This window comes from Dermacentor albipictus, chromosome 4, assembly GCF_038994185.2.
Source record: "Dermacentor albipictus isolate Rhodes 1998 colony chromosome 4, USDA_Dalb.pri_finalv2, whole genome shotgun sequence".
Taxonomy (NCBI): domain Eukaryota; kingdom Metazoa; phylum Arthropoda; class Arachnida; order Ixodida; family Ixodidae; genus Dermacentor; species Dermacentor albipictus.
In genome coordinates, this window is record NC_091824.1 from 67,337,120 (window position 1) to 67,350,481 (window position 13,362).

A 13,362-nucleotide genomic window follows, 5' to 3' on the forward strand; every position below is an offset into this window, starting at 1 on the left:
ATTGCACAGTAGATTCGACACTGCTGAACTAATGTTAATTCATTGTTTCGCCGTCCCGAGAGAAAAAACGGACACATCTGGGCATCCGCGCACGTGCTTACTCGAACCTACGACACGCCGGCTGTTTTCAAGTTGCAGGCCGCGATATTTTTGCAGGCGCTACAACGCGGAGGTAAAGTACATAGCGTACAGCAAGGCGTTTACTAGTTCATGACGTATTGTCAGACGTGCAAATCAAAGTGGAATAGTCGCAGAACCAATGCTTCTGTATGCGAAGTGCGCTGCCGAAAAATGCGCTTGCCTCAGTTATTCCGATTTGCAGTACAATCTTGCCGAGAAGCTGAAATTCATTAACTAAATTCGCTAGCTAAAATTCAGCATCCCATTCTTCGTGAGAACTTCAAAGAAATAGCAAAGCGGAAGTACTGCGTCTACATGCGATTGCTTCGCTTTGCAGCTCGGAGCCGTTGGAGCAGCAGATGGCGCCACCGCGTTTGAAGATGGCGCCACTCAATTTTATTCTGAGTTCTGCTGTATACCCTGTTTTGCAAGTAATTTGCAGCTCTGGCGAACGCGCGACGTCTACACAGGCCGCGGAATATAATTCAGGGCGTAACAGTCTTCTGACTGCAGCGATTTCCTTTAGCACATGATACTTTCTCAGTCTTAGCATATGCTCAATATATATAGCTTGGTGTTAACGTCCCGTCGACTCTGTCGGGTCAACGCACATTGGATACATACGCACCAATTCTTCGAGATCATTAGGGTACACAGGACGGAAGTAATGTAATTCTACTAAAGAAAACGAGGGGATGGCGCGAGATGGAAATCCAAGGCGATGAGCAAAACGATAACAAGATAAAAGCAGCCTTTAAAAAGAAAAGCTCACTTATGGGAACGTTGGCTGCCACTGTCAACTTGCTCTCTTTTTGCCCATCGTCTCTAATTCTATTAAATAGATTCGTAAGCTAGCTTACCAACCATTTGTTCGATCTCAGCTTGAATACGCTGCCTCCGTCTGGTATCCCTATCAGAAATAACTGATCGAAAAACACGAAGCTATTCAGGATAGAGGTGCGCCTTTATTTCACGTTGTTATGACCATAACATAACCATATCTAAGATTAAGCTCGATCACTCACTACAGGCCTTGCATAGTCGTCATCATATAGCCCTTCTATCCGTATTTCATAAACGCGTCTATAATACAGCGCCGTAAGTTCTACCTCTTGAAACGCCTCATTGCAAGTTAGAACGGTTGTACAACTGGCTCTATTTCATATGCACCTATATACGGAAAGACTTTAGTTCAATCTTTCCCGAGCGATTCACCTTTTGAACAACCTACCTAACACCAAGGTTTATGAGATGGATCAAGAAAATTGGCGGCTTCTTCCAAGAGTGCATTTTTCAAACTCTGCATAACCTAACGTATTTTTTTTCATTGCCGTTCCCGTTATTAATGTGCAGCTATCCGTTAAATACTGTATTGTTATAGCCTAATTATGTCGCGCTAACTCAGTAATTCTATTGAATATAGCTTCCTGTGTGAAGTTTTTATTGTTCCATGACCTGTCACATTCAAAAGTATTCGGTTTGTTTGTTGTACATATTGCAAAAGTAGATTACTGTATGTTAGCGCACTTCTTACACCGTAATTCTTCTATGTGTAGTCACATATGTATATCAATGATTGTAAGTTGTAATCGCTGACTGTACTTTAGGGCCTTACACAATTCCTCTAAGGATCCTGTACGGTATCGGTGATTAATAAATATAAATAAATTTGTTGCATTTCATCCCCTATGTTGGTGTAGAGAACAATGCCATTTACACACCTAAGGTTCTTGAGATATTCTCGTTGATTGTCTCTCAAAAGCCTTCGCAATTTAACAGCATTTTTATTATTGATGATTATAATATTTTCCTGGCGCGATGGCAGTTTTGGCCAAAGTGCGCAAAACACACCTTGCGACGAATGGACGACGCACGTTGTGTCAAGGGCGCAAGATGGCTGGAAAGGGGCCTAGAATCATGTGTACAAAACATGAGAATAAAGAGGGAGGCGAGCTGTGGCCGTAAAATATATATTGGAAAGGGACAGGAAAAGAAAGGAAAAACTGGTTTGTATGCAAGCTGCACTAATGCTCGACCAGGCCTTTTAAATCAGGCGCCATGAAACACGCAGTCTTAATAATACTAATGGAGAAACTCTGATAACAGGCCGCGCAATGAATCAATTGCGCGTATAACATGCAGTACAAGTAATTTTTTTTAAAATGCTAACAATATTTTATCATTAAAGAGCTGGTCATTGGTTTGGAACATCCCTGCTTGTAGCGGAACTTCTCGACGGTGTTCAGCATCCCCGAAAGCGTCCCCACGGAAGGACTCGGGGATTCGCTACTGGTTAAGGATCACCTCGGTTAGTTTGGTTCAGGAAAGAAGAAGGAACTCAGAAGACGCTGTCTATTGGAACGCTGTGCCCCTGGTTGCGGACACTACACGGGATTTTGAACTAGACCTTGAGCTAGTAAATCTGCAAGCACCATGGCTGGCTGCCGCCTAACGGTCAGGCACAGCGGCATAAGATGCGCGAACCTTAACACATAATTCAACATAATACCTCGAATAAACACCTTTCTACGTCTTGATAAACGCACTTATTCATAGCAGCCTAGGGTGGTTCTTCGTGTTTTTTTTTACAGATTGGGGTCTAAACTGTAATTGCCTGGAAATTACTTTCATGACTTGCATCTTAGCCTTCACACCAAAATATAACTTGACGCCGTTTTCTTAGATTACGGAAAAGCGTTTGATAAAGTACCACATTACCGATTGCTGATAAAATTCAGCCAGTAATACCTAAACCACCACGTTCTAGTTTGGATCGGAGAATTCTTATTTAACCAATATCAACACATTCTTGCCAATAATCGTGCCTGTGGTAATGTCACATTAAGGTTTTTTTAGGACCTCCGCTATTCCTAATATCGATTACCTACTTTATTCCACATTTATTTTGCGAAAACTCAGTGTTCGCGGGAGATTTTCCAATTTACATATCAGTTTCTAACGACTGAGGTGCAGTAACACTTCAGCATTATTTAGATGGTTACCAGCAATGGTAGGACGGGCGGCTATAATTGTATTTATTTATGTTTACTTATTTAGAAATACTGCAGGCTTCTGGAGGCCCAGGCAGGATGGGAAAGGTACATACAAAAAAGAAAACACAATAGCTTGAAGAAGTAGTACAAAAAGCTCTCGAATAAATGTAATAGAAAGTAGTAATACATGATGAGTAAAGCACCTAGATAATGCATAGGCAGTGGCAAATACAAATTGAAGCGCTGTATCATAAGCACAATTACGAAGCACTCGAAATGTAATGAAGAAAAAGAGGCGCGTATAATTTGAAATTATTACAACGCCTAAATTATTAAATATTGCACAACGATACAAATTGAAACAATATTTCGTACCAACAAGCATAATTTTAGACACTAATAGACGCTATTAGGTGCTTACAAGTTGGCTATAAGGAAGGCTGTTCCGGCAAGCGCTGAAGGTTTGCCGGTTGAACGGGAGCGTACACGTGAGCAGCTCGATTGGTGGCGCCAGCTGGTGGTGCAAAGCTCAACCACACCAACAGGAAGTGAATTACTATATTCTGCTTAGTTGCCGGTGTAAAATTTCGACGGCGGTGTATTCGTGTTCACAATCACGCTGCTGCCAAAAATTTGCACCAGCAGTGAAGCATTGTATAGGGGGTTACTGCAATTTTACCTCTGTGTTTGTCTGGTCGAACTCTACGCCACCAGGTGGCTGCACCGCTCTGGCCACTCACGTTTACGCCCCTGAATATCCCGCAATGCGCCCAAACCACGCCCGTTTGCTGGAATAGCGGACACGCTAAAGGTCTCTATTCTTTATGTTAAGATCAGCGCTAGGGGTTCCGCGAGTCCAGTCAACTCCCGGAAGATTGAAATCGCCTATTGGACAAATTTTGTCGTGTACCAAAGACGCCATGCGATCACGCAGATCATTGAGAAACTGCGGAGCGGAGTCGAGAGCTCGATAGAAAGCAAAAAGCAAAACAGAGGCATTATAGCGTAACATTTTTAAAGAGATCATTTCAAGATTAGCATCGTGACCTAGGGGAACTGCCGTGATAGCTTGTCTTACCAAAATCCCAACACCGCCACCTCTAGTAGGTCTATCACGACAGAAAGCACGGTATTTGGGGGAAAAGACATCCGTTTCTTCTATTTCATCATGCAGCCATGTTTCTATGAAGACAAGGATGTGTGGGTTATGCGCAAAAATAATCGAGTCATGCTGATCACTCGTTGATAACACTGCTTGCATTGATATTTAAAATTCGGGATTTTTGAGCGGGAGGAAGTAAGTCCTCTTTTGAAGTACTGCTACAGTCGTGCTCTTTAATCCTGGTATTCGCGGCATCATTCCATGTGAAGTATTCATTGTTGACTAGCAGTTTCGCGTCTGTATCAAACTAAATTATTTGCCTTCTTTTTTTCTCAGCCTTCGTGGTATCCCAAAGCAGTTTACGTTTCCTGGGGATTTCATGTCAATAATCAATTTGTACAGAAATTCTGGTCCCTTTTAGCTTGCGGGCATTTTTTAAGATTGCACGTTTTTATTGAAGTCCTGAAAGAACGTAATAACGGATCTTTCTTTACCCGTCTTACCTAAACGGTGTATTCTTCCAATCAAGCTGCAATTAACGTTTAGCGTATCAGAATATATACAGTACGTACATAAACACATACAGTACGTTTCGTAAGCAATACTAGCACAACGCCGGGGGCACGGCAAGACCAAAAGTCAGCGGCGATCACTCCTAAATGAGGCATAGTAGTGACTAACCTGCATAAAGCAGAGGAAAGGCTCTTGAGGCCAGAATCCCGCAGTCGGTCCGCCATGGCCACTGAAATCGCGCAGCTGCAATCGGCCTTTGGTACAGCAGCTCATTGCTGTCACATGATGTGTAGGTGGCGCTAGGGTTGGAGTGCGCGGGACCAAAGCTGGCGTGACGTAGAACGAAGGGGCTTCGTGATAAGTCTCCACCGTTGCTGACGTGTTACGAAAACACGTGGAAGGAACAGGCACATTTTGGCAGCTTGAAGATCCGGTAGAACTAGACATTCGGCGATACGTCGCTCCGGTCAAACCATGAACGAGCACCTGAGTAAATCAAAGGAAAGGCTTGTGAGGCCACATTCCTGTAGTTGGTCCGCCGTGCCCTTAACTCGACCTAATGCTGTTAATTGCACGCGAAATACCTCAGATTACTAGCCGAAAAGAAACTAGGAGTGCCGCTAGTAACTAGCAAATTACTAGCCTAAAAAGTTCGCACTTCCACTCGAAATGCGAAGCACCGATGTCGATAGCAAATTAGTGGATACCTGTAAGAATGGAGTATAGTAGTTTTATCAGCAGTATAAACTTGTAAACATTCACTTAATAACTAAACTAACAACGATAGAATGTGTAAGCGTGACTCAACCAGGACACATACAAGAAACATACAAAGAGACAACGCTGACTTTGTTTATGCGCTTCTTTCTACAGGCTCGGGCGCTATAACGTAAACCTATTCCAAACTTTTATATTCCAATTCTGCAATCAGCACTCCAAGATTGGTAGAAAACTTTTGTGGACCACGCCCACTTCGCCTGTCTGTCGTGCGACGTCACGAAAAAGGCGATAGCTTCCCACTGGATATGGCGTGTACACACTGATTCTGCATGACTGAAGCAGACAAGAGAAAATGAGTTATTTCTGATTCGACGTGTTTTCGCCTTTATTTCTCGGCTGTTGGTCGAAAGTTTTCGGGGTGCACCCACTTCACCTGCCTGTCGCGAAACGTCAAAAACCGCGAAAACTCATCGCATCAAAGTGACGTGTAGGCGTTAAAGATGCATTAAGATACTGAACAATATTAATCTTCTTCATGATTCATGTTCTTCAGCATGATTTAATATTCGATGGCAGAGAATTCCAAAGCGAAATTGCAGGAAAGAAGTCAATCACTTTACCCTAGTTAGTATTTATTTTAGTAAGTAAGATATTATTATTTTCAGAAAATCGCTGGTTATTTGTATTAAAGGTTGCGTTGGGCGAAGTAACTCATTTGGAATGTCATTGTTTCTATTTCGATACAATATAAGACCTAGTTTGAGTTGAAATGTGCATGTTAAGAGGAGAATTTCAAGAGTGAGAAAAATAGGCGCTGTTGATGCGGCCTATGAACTGTGGGCAATAATTCGGACCGCCCGGTTCTGAATGTGAATGAACGAGTTCAAGAATGCATTCAAGACACGCGAGTACCGGCAACGCGTCCCTACGGCGTCCGACAAAGGTGTCTACTACAGTGTCCACGATTTGCGAGGTCAACCCAATAGTCGACGTCGCGCTTGTGTCCACTCTGTACGGAGCAGCCGGAGAGGAGTACATCCAGGCCCCCTAGCAGCCGCTAAAAAAGAACGTCCCTCCTACCTCGCCTGACCCCACTGCCTCGCGCGCGACAAGGGAGGGCACGCATCTCGGCCTCGTTCCTCGCTCGCGCAGACGAGGTTGAACCGCGGTCAACGGTTCATCCTCAGAGGCTTTCACTTGTACGCAACCTCACTGCGACGCCCATGCCAATCGTGACGACAAAAATGCGCCTAGATTATCCATATACTTGCTATTGCAATAATACTTATGAGTTCAAAACAATAGTATGCGTCAGCGACATTGTCCGCACATCAAGTATCCCTCGCAAGTGACCTAGAAGAGGTGTAAAATTGTTCTGTAAGACTCATTGACTCAATAAAATCTCACGAAGTCAGTCTTACCACCCTGAAAGCGGTATCTGCGAACAATATCTTTCCGTCTATGCATAGCATAAATTTACCAATTGCACAAACTTTTGTTTTTGTCACCTAACAGCACTCCTTCAATCACCACACCGGCCCACATATCTCCTTCAACTGATTACCAACAGCGAGTTTCTCGTACACCTGTGGGAAGTTTTCTTTTTACCATCCTTCTTTCCTCGTGCATCCAAGGAGTGAAAGAGCCTTGCTCACAATATGGACACTGCCTCCTGCCTATGATCTTTGCTGATGTGACTGAGTACCTGTTGACGCAACGTTGAGTGTTGCTATATGTACACCCACTTCTTATCTAATACCCTGTCGTAGGGTCATTAGATTAAGGAAATGAAAATGAAACAATTTTTTCATGCTTATTGCCTTGGTGCGACAAGAGACAGCGAGAGAGAGATGTCGGGGGCGGGGAGGCACGCTCTTTAGCGAAAGCTGGTGTTGCCGGCCTTTCGGCACGCCTACCCCGCTCCCCCTGGCATGATACACACATGATGTGCCAACACCTTAATTGTGAAGCACATAAACCCATGTGCTCAAGTAATCATGCTGACGCTCAGCGTATCAGAAGAACTTCAGTTTGGCCTAGTTGGTACGTACTGCAAATCATATTGACCGCAAAAAAGACGGGGACATAGGAAGAAAACACATAAACAGCACAGGCGGTAACTTTCAACTGTTTTATTCACAGCAGCCTGTGGGCATATATAGGCAAAATATAAGGCAATATATATATATATATATATATATATATATATATATATATATATATATATATATATATATATATATATATATATATATAAGCGAGCGCGGCTCTGCCCCCACACCTCCCGTGATCCTAAAGGAAGGCTAGGTTGTGGTAAGAACCACACCAAGCCGCATGCCAAATGCAATGTAGGAGTTGTGTATGAAATCCCCCTGGCCTGTGGCAAGTCCTACATAGGGCAGACTGGGCGGCGCCTAAATGATCGAGCCAGGGAGCATGAGCAAAAGTTAAAGAAAGATGAGTTGGCGCACTTACCTGCGCACTGCAATGCCTGTCGCTGTGCACCTCTTTTTAAAAGATAAGGATTCTGGGCAGAAGCCATGACCAGACTGCACGTGAACTGATGGAGGCTTACCATATAAATAAGAAAGGCGAAGATTGTGTTAGCGATACCTCCATTAGGTTGTTTCAAGCGGAAATAGATTTTTTTTGATAATTGGTTGCCACGCTAAGCTGATGTGCATTCTTGTTTGCCGCGATCTGTGCATGTTCCTTTTGCCTATATATGCCCACTGGCTGCTATGAATAAAACAGTTGAAAGTTACCACCTGTGCTGTTTATGTGTTTTCTTCCTATGTCCGCGTCTTTTTTGCGGTCAATATGATTTGCTCAGCGTATCGTTAACTTGAGAACAAGGTTATTTCAACAAAAGACGGTACAAACGCCTAGTCACATCGACAGCGCGATTCCACCAGGACAATAACATATACCAAGTACGAAGCATTGTAGACATGGTAGATTTTGAGAGAAGTGTCCAAGTCCGCACTCACTAACACATCACATAGACCCATGGATATGCGCACTTACACATAAAGTAGCTGCCACATTACACAAAATGATGTTCATTATATACTAGCTACACAATTGCTATGCTTATGAGTTTACACAGTTTCGTAGCGATGATATGAAATTTTCTTTTGCAGAACTGAATGAGAGCACTGTGGGAATGGAGCCGAAAATACACTCGAAGTGCTAACATATGCTACCTTCAAAAGCCACCGCAATTGCTCTGGATGGACTGCAAACTTCTTCCGCATATCCAATAAGTTCCATGGGCAATTGAAAGAATGAATTCACTTTTTGAAACAGTTTCTCGTCTGTTTACGCCCTTTATGCAAAAAGCTTAATATACAGGGTGAATTTTTGTCTCTATGTGTCCCGTTTAAATATTAACTACTTAAGAATGAAGAAATAAGATGTCGAGGTTGTTGGGATTTGGGAAACTCGACGCGCCATTGCGCGGGCGCATTTCACCTGTGTCGGCAATCTCTACGCCTCACTGTCTTCTTGCTCCGAACCATTTGTAAGCGGTCGGGCTCCACTCGAGATGATTCGGAGTGAGGGCGGAGCTATGACGTCACGAAGCGGCCCCTGGTGGCTACCGTCGTGATGGTAGCATGTCTCTTCCTCCTTGAGACTGCGCAGAGTACGCACATGCTTCCTCTCGTCCGCCGACACCATTTGTGACTAGGACTATGCTCACGCACGGTGCGTTTGCCCGTGCGGGGATCGCGTACATCGTGTTGCTCCTGTCCCGACGCTATGCCGAAGAACGGGTGCCTAGTGCTCGCGCGAGGTTGTACTACGCGGAGCAGCGCTCATCGGAGGCCCAAGCCGAAGGAGATTGCCCGAGCTCTCGCGAGTTCGCCTACTGGTTATCGCGAGACCAAGTAGCATAGCCGCCGGCACTTTCCTAGTGGTTTCTCCCAGCTTCAGCCTGTGCTCTCGCAGCAGCGTGCTAAAGGCGCCCCTGACGGTATTTTCCGCCCTTGGTGTGAACCACTTTGGTTCTACGCCGCCCCGCGACTGGGCGTTTAATACAATAAACGGTATCCGTTAACCTAACTACGACTCTGCAGTGGTCAAAGGACATTGCATACATACGAGCAAATTCTTCGAGACCATTAGGTTACATACGACGGAAGTTACACAACTCAACTAGGGAAAAGGCAGGGAAGGCGGGAGATGGAAGTTGAAGAAGATGAGCAAAGCGAGAACAAGGTAAAAGCGGCCTTCAATTACCAAAGTTCACTTGTGAGAATGCTGGCTCCCTCTCTTACTCTCCTTTATCTCATCGTCTCGAATTCTACTAAAGATATTCCAAAACTAGCTGATCTAACATTTGTTGGACCTCGGCTTGAATACACTGCATCTGTCTGGTATCCCTATGAGAAATAACTGATCGAGAAACACAAAGCTATTCAGTATAGGGGTGCTCGTGTATTTCACATATTGACTACAGCAGAACCATAACACAGATTAAACTCCATCTCTTTCTACAGCCCTTGCATAGTCGTCGTCATATAGCCTTGCTACCGATATTTCATAAATGCGTCCATAATACAGCACCGTAATTTCTGCCTGTTGAAACTCCTCATTACAAGTGGAAACTTTTGTACAATGAGTTCAATTTCATACGCATCTCATCATCATCATCATCATCATCATCATCAGCCTGGTTACGCCCACTGCAGGGCAAAGGCCTCACCCATACTTCTCCAACAACCCCGGTCATGTACTAATTGTGGCCATGCCGTGCCTGCAAACTTCTTAATCTTACCCCCGTATGCAGAGATGCAACTTAAGTCGAAGCATCCAACAAAACGGCAGAAACACGGAGATACTCAAGCAATTAGATAATCATGTACACCAAACCACTCGCCTCATTGCACGCATCGGAAATCGACATCACGGCATGAAGGAAAGCAACCTTATACGCCTGGTAACCGCCTACGCCGTGAGCAGGATCACCTATGTCGCCCCGTACCTTAGCCTCAATGCAACTGAGAAGTCCAAACTCAATACCATGATCAAGAGGGCCTATAAACAAGCCCTACATCTTCCCATCACCACCACTAACAAGAAACTGGACGCCCTAGGCATTCATAACACCATAGACGAGCTTATTGAAGCGCACCGTATTAGCCAATACGAACGCCTTGCCCATTCCACCACGGGCAGGCACATTCTAGGCACCCTAGGCATAACCTACACCACCCAATTCGGACCAAAAGTACCCATCCCTCCAAACATTCGTGATCAGCTAGTTATCCCGCCCATACCTCGCAATATGCATCCTGAACACAATCCGGAGCGACGTGCAGAAAGAGCTAAACAACTACAAAAGCGCTACGACCAAGCCGCTGACGTAACCTACGTGGACGCAGCAGACTACCCGAACCAAAACGCCATGGCGGTCGTCGCAGTCGCGGGTTCGCAGTACCACCTCTCCGCGGCCGCATCAATATTCGCCACGCAACCCGAAGTAGGAGAAGAAACGGCCATCGCTTTGGCCTACGCGGCTACCAATGCACACTGCATCATCAGCGACTCAAAAACGGCCATTCGTAACTACGCAAGAGGACTAATAGCACCCCAAGCACAGAAGATTCTCTCTGGCACTCCTCCCTCAAGGCAACGCCGCGTGCAGATCATCTGGGCCCCTGGTCACTCGGGTCTGGCTGGAAACGAAGCCGCACACGATGCCGCCCGAGCTCTCGCACACCGGGCGCATCATCCTTCTCCTGCGTCTTCCGATCCCGACCACCCCTCTGTTCTGCATCGCGGTCACGCGCGGGACCGAATGGTCACGTTCGGAGAAATTCTACTGCACTACCGCAGAGAGCGGTTACGCTACCCCCCAGCACACAAAACACTGACTAAGTCTCAATCCACCACTTGGCGACTCCTTCAGACACGAACATTTCCGAACCCCGTGCTTTACAACCGCAGGTACCCCGATGCATACTCACCACTCTGCAAAGCGTGCAAAGCCCGCGCCGACCTCAATCATATTATTTGGCAATGCCCCAAAGCCTCACCCACCAACACCTCACGCACTAACACACGCATCATTAGTACGGCCGAGCAGTGGGAGACATTGCTGCTCAGCTTGGACCCAGAGGAGCAGCTCTGGGCCGTCCGGATGGCCGAAGACGCCGCCAGAAAGCAAGAACTGGCCGCCGTCTGAGGAAGGGGGGGATTGGGGGTTAGTCTCCCGACCCCCGCCACCCCTTAACCCCATCAAGGACACAATAAAGTTTTATCTCTCTCTCTCTCTTAAGTCGAAGCACATGCTTGACTTGATCCGAGTGACGCCTATCGGGAACGCGCCGAAGGAAACGCAGTGAGCGTCTTTGGGCACGTTAACGCCAGGCGTCATCTAAATCAAGTCAAGCATGTGCTTCGACTTAAAGGGACCCTGAAACGATTTTGGCGATTTTCTACAAACGTACTGAGTCGTTAGAGTAGGTTCTTCTGATCATTAATTGATGCATCTAAGTGCTCTGCGTAAAGCGTGTAATTTATTATAAGGTTTTAAAAATACACATCGCTGCCGATCGCAGCGCACTGCTCGGCGGAATTATAAGCCGCCCCTACCCATATGATGCAAATAACCCATATTACGTCACATGGGCGAGCTATCTGATTGGCTGACCAGGGCGCGTGGTCGATAATTTTTCCAACTTTATGGTGAACAAATGATGCTCGTAATAGTTGGAATGTTAGTTACTTTGTTTTTGTAAAAAGAAAATAACTTAAAGAGAATACACAAGAATAGTTTTTTAGTACACTTCAGCACTTCCGGCACACAGCAAGTGTCGTCTGCTTGTGTTACAACATACTCCATTTTGACGAGAGCTCCGCGGTCAGAGTCGGTCTCAGTCTTTTCGCGAGCACTATGATTCGACTTTGTTGCCTTGTGGACTGCAAACCTAGCGACCTGCAGACCGCGAGTCGAGTATTAGGGCAAACGCAAGCGCAAGGGGACAGGGTCTGGCCGCTTGATTGTGCCGGGATGAGCCACGAGATGAGCAGAAGGGCAAATGTGAACGGTCTGCACGGTGCAGCCACCTGGTGGCACAGAGTTCAACCATACACAGTAGCAGCAACGAAGTGTATTCTTTGCTGCTGGTGTGTATTTTTCGCAGGAGTGTAATCATCAACACGTTGATTTATAAATGTTTAAAATGCTTTACACTTGGTTAGAGCAATATTAGCGCTTTGTTTGACTGGTTAAGCGCTGCGCCAGCAAGTGTCTGGACCGTGCAGACCGATCAGGTTGCTCACGTACGTCTACGCTCAAGTTCCTTCATCAGCTTGAGTTTATGCCTCCAGTCATTTGCCGAAATGACCAGCTTGCCTGTTTTTAGCGGAGTACCGGACACGTTCGGCGCTACGACAGAATGCTCGCAACGCACGCTGCTTCGATAGCTCTCGGTCGACGGCCAAGCGGCTAGCGGAGAGGTCTCGCGCGGGAGGGGGCGTGCTCTTAAACAACCGGAAGTGAGCGATGTGACGTCGCATCGTGACGCTGAACCAGTGAAGGCGGAGCTTAGCGCCGCTCGCTCGGCGAGCGAGTTGAGGAGCAAAAGCATAGCTAGGGAGGAGGGTAACTTCTAATCGCTTGCAGCTCCATTAATACGTAACGCTTCACTTAAATTGTGGTGCGAATGTTCTACTTAAGCTGTACCCTACGCGCCTACAAAATTTTTCCGAACCGTTTCAGGGGCCCTTTAAGTTGCATCTCTGCATACGGGGGTTAACCTCATACGCATCTACGGAAAGACTAATTCATTTACCTGCTCCACTCTTTCGAGAACGATTCGCCTTTGAACAACATTCCTAACACCATAGCTTATGAGAGGGACCAAGAAAACTTCCGGCTTTTTCTAACAACGCATTTTTCAAACG

At 45.8% G+C, this 13,362-nt stretch overlaps 1 protein-coding gene across 3 annotated transcripts in view; it reads right to left on the reverse strand.

Annotated features, from left to right (window-relative positions):
* Nucleotides 1-13,362, reverse strand: part of LOC135902081 (uncharacterized) — a 651,905-nt gene that overhangs the window by 187,145 nt on the left and 451,398 nt on the right. For all 3 annotated transcript variants that reach the window (XR_011513945.1, XR_011513944.1, XM_070537064.1), the window contains one exon: nucleotides 4,897-5,214. The gene's annotated coding sequence lies outside the window, so the exon portion shown is untranslated. The remainder of the gene's footprint in view (nucleotides 1-4,896; nucleotides 5,215-13,362) is intronic.